General features: G+C 45.0%; 1 pseudogene; it reads left to right on the top strand.

The window, feature by feature from the left end:
* Positions 1-2133, top strand: LOC139581858 (lethal(3)malignant brain tumor-like protein 2; annotated as a pseudogene).
* The last annotated feature ends 4853 nt before the right edge of the window (positions 2134-6986 follow it).

Here is a 6986-nt window from a genome sequence, read left to right as displayed (position 1 = left end):
ATGCTATTCATACTCAAAGAGAGGTTTGGGAAACACTATTCTAATTCTGCATCTATGGTGTGTATGTGTGTGTCTTACAGGACAGCTCGAGTCACGGCTTCGCTCAGAACATTAAGTTGGAGGCAGTGGACCTGATGGAGCCTCGGCTGGTGTGCGTGGCCACCGTGAGGCGCTGTGTGAGCCGGCTGCTGCTGCACCTTGACCTTGATGGCTGGGAGCCAGACTTTGATCAGTGGGTGGACTTCCAGATATCAACCCTGTGGGCTGGTGTGAGGTCACAGGATACCAGCTCCAGCCACCCATTGGACCAGGTAAGAACTGAGGACTCGGAGGGATGTGTGGAGAGACACGCACATGCACGCGCGCACACAGACCCCACTATTTGCTGTTATATTGATGCAAGCTTTGCGTGTCGTTTGATTGGCATGTGTTTGTTCTCCTTTTCGTAGATCCTGTTGCAAGTCGCAAGAAACACAAGCCTATGGGGAAAAATAGTAAGTTCTCCCAAAACCATCCCGCACCACAGATACTATCTAAACCAGATAACCCGCTTTTAGATTCAACCATGCAACTCAATACTTATTCCTCTGTCATAACCCTCTCTCTTTTCCCGGTCCAGAGAAAGGGATGGTTAAAAAGAAACTGGCAAACCTTCTCTCCAAGAACCGCCCCCCCCCAAGCTAGCCGAGCCAACGGTCTGAACCAGAGGTTGGAACACCAGAACAGTTAGACCCCACAACTCTAATACAGCAGATTAAGGCTGAGCCTGAGGAGCAGGAGAGTGAGTAGACGCATACCCTTTCAGTTACAGTCCATACAAGATGAGGTTGATAACTTGGAAGAGTGGGGAGATACAGATTATTATTGAATGCCTGTCACTTATATTAATTGCTCAGTGTTTGTGTCCTCTTTTTCTCACTCTCACTCTCTCCAGTCATAGCAGTGAGGGTGGAGATGGCGACCCCTATTGCCCCCACCCTGCCAGAGGCCCAGGTCCCTCCACTGTGGTGGTCAAGCAGAGCCACAGGTAGAGGACTAGCAGAAAGCAGAGCCTCAGAAGATGGAACTTCAGAACCCAAGAAGGCAGAACCCCAAAAGGCAGATCAGAAGAAGCAACAGACAGAGGTGGAATATTGAGACTCACTGATATTAATATACCCTAAAGGCAAACCACAACCATTTGCCAAATTGACCATAGATGAGTGTCTATGGGCAACTTCATTCTACACTACTTCACAGCCTGAGATCACTACGCTACTGATCACCTCAACCTGAAGATCAGATGGTTTTACCTAACCCATACTTGTATTTATGGATGCAGCATCTCTTAAATGTTAAACTGTCACACAGAGACACAGCTCAACAGAAAGGCAAGTACTGTGACACAAGTTAAGGACATTCGTTCGTTCATACACTGATTGTTCAAAAGCACTCACAAACTTCTACAGATGCACAATCGAGAGCATCCTGTCGGGCTGTATCACCGCCTGGTACGGCAACTGCTCCGCCCACAACCGTAAGGCTCTCCAGATGGTAGTGAGGTCTGCACAACGCATCACCGGGGGCAAACTACCTGCCCTCCAGGACACCTACACCACCCGATGTCACAGGAAGGCCATAAAGATCATCAAGGACAACAACCACCCGAGCCACTGCCTGTTCACCCCGCTATCATCCAGAATGCGAGGTCAGTACAGGTGCATCAAAGCAGGGGCCGAGAGACTGAAAAACAGCTTCTATCTCAAGGCCATCAGACTGTTAAACAGCCACCACTAATATTTAGTGGCCGCTGCCAACATACTGACTCAACTCCAGCCACTTTAAACAATGCCACTTAATATAATGTTTACATACCCTACATTACTCATCTCATATGTATATCCTGTACTCTATACCATCTACTGCATCTTGCCTATGCCGTTCTGTACCATCACTCATTTGTATATCTTTATGTACATATTCTTTATCCCTTTACACTTGTGTGTATAAGGTAGTAGTTGTGGAATTGTTAGGTTAGATTACTTGTTGGTTATTACTGCATTGTCGGAACTAGAAGCACAACCATTTCGCTACACTCGCATTAACATCTGCTAACCATGTGTATGTGACAAATAAAATTTGATTTGATTTGTTCTTCGTTTTATATCCAGATTCCTTTCTTTGTTGTACAGAACCAGTCAAAAGTTTGGACACACCTACTCATTCAAGGGTTTCTTTATTTTTACTATTTTCTACATTGTAGAATAATAGTGAAGACTTCAAAACAACACGCATGAAATCATGTAGTAACCAAAAAAAGTGTGTATTTGAGATTCTTCAAAGTATCCACCCTTTGCCTTGATGACAGCTTTGCACACAGTCTCAACCAGTTTCATGAGGAATGCTTTTCCAACAGTCTTGAAGGAGTTCCCAAATATGCTGAGCACTTGTTGGCTGCTTTTCCTTCACTCTGCGGTCCAACTCATCCCAAACCATCTCAATTGGGTTGAGGTCGGGTGATTGTGGAGGCCAGGTCATCTGATGCAGCACTCCATCACTCTCCTTGATCAAATAGCCCTTACACAGCCTGGAGGTGGGTTTTGGGTCATTGTCCTGTTGAAAAACAAATGATTGTCCCACTAAGCGCAAACCAGATGGGATGGTGTATCGCTGCAGAATGCTGTGGTAGCCATGCTGGTTAAGTGTGCCTTGAATTCTAAATAAATCACGGACAGTGTCACCAGCAAAGCACCATCACACCACCTCCTCCATGCTTCACGGTGGGAACCACACATGCGGAGATCATCCGTTCACTTACTCTGCGTCTCACAAAGACCCGGCAGTTGGAACCAAAAATCTAATTTGGAATCATCAGACCAAAGGACAGATTTCCACCAGTCTAATGTTCATTGCTCGTGTTTCTTGGCCAAAGCAAGTGTCTTCTTATTGGTGTCCTTTAGTGGTTTCTTTGCATCAATTTGACCATGAATCAAATTTATTTATATAGCCCTTCGTACATCAGCTGATATCTCAAAGTGCTGTACAGAAACCCAGCCTAAAACCCCAAACAGCAAGCAATGCAGGTGTAGAAGTACGGTGGCTAGGAAAAACTCCCTAGAAAGGCCAAAACCTAGGAAGAAACCTAGAGAGGAACCAGGCTATGAGGGGTGGCCAGTCCTCTTCTGGCTGTGCCGGGTGGAGATTATAACAGAACATGGCCAAGATGTTCAAATGTTAATAAATGACCAGCATGGTCAAATAATAATAATCACAGTAGTTGTCGAGGGTGCAGCACCTCAGGAGTAAATGTCAGTTGGCTTTTCATAGCCGATCATTAAGAGTATCTCTACCGCTCCTGCGGTCTCTAGAGAGTTGAAAACAGCAGGTCTGGGACAGGTAGCACGTCCGGTGAACAGGTCAGGGTTCCATAGCCGCAGGCAGAACAGTTTAAACTGGAGCAGCAGCACGGCCAGGTGGACTGGGGACAGCAAGGAGTCATCATGTCAGGTAGTCCTGAGGCATGGTCCTAGGGCTCAGGTCCTCCGAGAGAAAGAAAGAGAGAATTAGAGAGAGCATACTTAAATTCACACAGGACACCGGATAAGACAGGAGAAGTACTCCAGATATAACAAACTGACCCTAGCCCCCCGACACAAACTAATGCAGCATAAATACATTTTTGCAATGTTACGTAGAGCTGTCCTTGAAACAGTCTTGATATGTTCGTCAAAAGAGAGATCAGGGTCCAGAGTAACGCAGAGGTCCTTCAGTTTTATTTGAGACGACTGTACAACCATCAAGATTAATTGTCAGATTCAACAGAAGAGCTTTGTTTTTTGGGACCTAGAACAAGCATCTCTGTTTTGTCCGAGTTTAAAAGTAGAAAGTTTGCAGCCATCCACTTCCTTATGTCTGAAACACAGGATTCTAGCGAGGGCAATTTTGGGGCTTCACCATGTTTCATTGAAATGTACAGCTGTGTGTCATCTGCATAGCAGTGAAAGTTAACATTATGTTTTCGAATGACATCCCCAAGAGGTAAAATATATAGTGAAAACAATAGTGGTCCTAAAACGGAACCTTGAGGAACACCGAAATTTACAGTTGATTTGTCAGAGGACAAACCATTCACAGAGACAAACTGATATCTTTCCGACAGATAAGATCTAAACCAGGCCAGAACTTGTCCGTGTAGACCAATTTGGGTTTCCAATCTCTCCAAAAGAATGTGGTGATCGATGGTATCAAAGGCAGCACTAAGGTCTAGTAGCACGAGGACAGCTGCAGAGCCTCGGTCTGACGCCATTAAAAGGTCATTTACCACCTTCACAAGTGCAGTCCCAGTGCTATGATGGGGTCTAAAACCAGACTGAAGCATTTCGTATACATTGTTTGTCTTCAGGAAGGCAGTGAGTTGCTGCGCAACAGCTTTTTCTAAAATGTTTGCGAGGAATGGAAGATTCGATATAGGCCGATAGTTTTTTATATTTTCTGGGTCACGGTTTGGCTTTTTCAAGAGAGGCTTTATTACTGCCACTTTTAGTGAGTTTGGTACACATCCGGTGGATAGAGAGCCGTTTATTATGTTCAACATAGGAGGGCCAAGCACATGAAGCAGCTCTTTAAGTAGTTTAGTTGGAATAAGGTCCAGTATGCAGCTTGAAGGTTTAGAGGCCATGATTATTTTCATCATTGTGTCAAGAGATATAGTACTAAAACACTTGATTGTCTTTCTTGATCCTAGGTCCTGGCAGAGTTGTGCAGACTCAGGACAGCTGAGCTTTGGAGGAATATGCAGATTAAAAGAGGAGTCTGTATTTTGCTTTCTAATGATCATGATCTTTTCCTCAAAGAAGTTCATGAATTTATTACTGCTGAAGTGAAAGCCATCCTCACTTGGGGAATGCTGCTTTTTAGTTAGCTTTGCGACAGTATCAAAAAGAAATTTCGGATTGTTCTTATTTTCCTCAATTAAGTTGGAAAAATAGGATGATCGAGCAGCAGTGAGGGCTCTTCGGTACTGTCTTTCCAAGCTAGTCGGAAGACTTCCAGTTTGGTGTGGCGCCATTTCCGTTCCAATTTTCTGGAAGCTTGCTTCAGAGCTCGGGTATTTTCTGTATACCAGGGAGCTAGTTTCTTATGACAAATGTTTTTAGTTTTTAGGGGTGCAACTGCATCTAGGGTATTGCGCAAGGTTAAATTGAGTTCCTCAGTTAGGTGGTTAACTGATTTTTGTCCTCTGACGTCCTTGGGTAGGCAGAAGGAGTCTGGAAGGGCATCAAGGAATCTTTGTGTTGTCTGAGAATTTATAGCACGACTTTTGATGCTCCTTGGTTGGGGTCTGAGCAGATTATTTGTTGCGATTGCAAACGTAATAAAATGGTGGTCCGATAGTCCAGGATTATGAGGAAAAACATTAAGATCTACAACATTTATTCCATGGGACAAAACTAGGTCCAGAGTATGACTGAGGCAGTGAGTAGGTTCAGAGACATGTTGGACAAAACCCACTGCGTCGATGATGGCTCCGAAAGCGTTTTGGAGTGGGTCTGTGGACTTTTCCATGTGAATATTAAAATCACCAAAAACTAGAATATTATCTGCTATGACTACAAGGTCCGATAGGAATTCAGGGAACTTAGTGAGGAACGCTGTGTATGGCCCAGGACGCCTGTAAACAGTAGCTATAAAAATTGATTGAGTAGGCTGCATAGATTTCATGACTAGAAGCTCAAAAGACGAAAACGTCTTTTTTGTGTAAATTGAAATTTGCTATCGTAAATGTTAGCAACACCTCCGCCTTTGCGGGATGCACGGGGGATATGGTCACTAGTGTAACCAGGAGGTGAGGCCTCATTTATCACAGTAAATTCATCAGGCTTAAGCCATGTTTCAGTCAGGCCAATCACATCAAGATTATGATTAGTTCATTGACTATAACTGCCTTTGAAGTGAGGGATCTAACATTAAGTAGCCCTATTTTGAGATGTAGCCCTATTTTGAGGTATCACGATCTCTTTCAATAATGACAGGAATGGAGGAGGACTTTATCCTAGTGAGATTGCTAAGGCGAACACCGCCATGTTTAGTTTTGCCCAACCTAGGTCGAGGCACAGACACTGTCTCAATGGGGATAGCTGAGCTGACTACACTGACTATACTAGTGGCAGACTCCACTAAGCTGGCAGGCTGGCTAATAGCCTGCTGCCTGGCCTGCACCCTATTTCATTGTGGAGCTAGAGGAGTTAGAGCCCTATCTATGTTGGTAGATAAGATGAGAGCACCCCTCCAGCTAGGATGGAGTCCGTCACTCCTCAGCAGGCCAGGCTTGGTCCTGTTTGTTGGTGAGTCCCAGAAAGAGGGCCAATTATCTACAAATTCTATCTTTTGGGAGGGGCAGAACACAGTTTTCAACCAGCGATTGAGTTGTGAGACTCTGCTGTAGAGCTCATCACTCCCCCTAACTGGGAGGGGGCCAGAGACAATTACTCGATGCCGACACATCTTTCTAGCTGATTTACACGCTGAAGCTATGTTGCGCTTGGTGACCTCTGACTGTTTCATCCTAACATCGTTGGTGCCGACGTGGATAACAATATCTCTATACTCGCCAGTTTTAGCTTTAGCCAGCACCATCTTCAGATTAGCCTTAACGTCGGTAGCCCTGCCCCCTGGTAAACCGTGTATGATCGCTGGATGATTCGTTTTAAGTCTAATACTGCGGGTAATGGAGTCGCCAATGACTAGGGTTTTCAATTTGTCAGAGCTAATGGTGGAAAGCTATAGAGGAGTAGAGACAAGAGAAGGCTCAGACTCCGACTCGCTGCTTAATGGGGAAAACCAGTTAAAAGTTTCTGTCGGCTGAATGAGCGACACCGGTTGAGCATTCCTACAGCATTTCCCTCCAGAAGCCATGAGAAAGTTGTCCGGCTGCGGGGACTGTGCGAGGGGATTTATACTACTATCTGTACTTACTGGTGGCACAGACGCTGTTTCATCCTTTCCTA

Source organism: Salvelinus alpinus, chromosome 7 (assembly GCF_045679555.1).
Source record: "Salvelinus alpinus chromosome 7, SLU_Salpinus.1, whole genome shotgun sequence".
NCBI classification, from domain to species: domain Eukaryota; kingdom Metazoa; phylum Chordata; class Actinopteri; order Salmoniformes; family Salmonidae; genus Salvelinus; species Salvelinus alpinus.
Note: the sequence above shows the minus strand (reverse complement) of the source record. Positions and strands in the feature narration are given on the sequence as shown.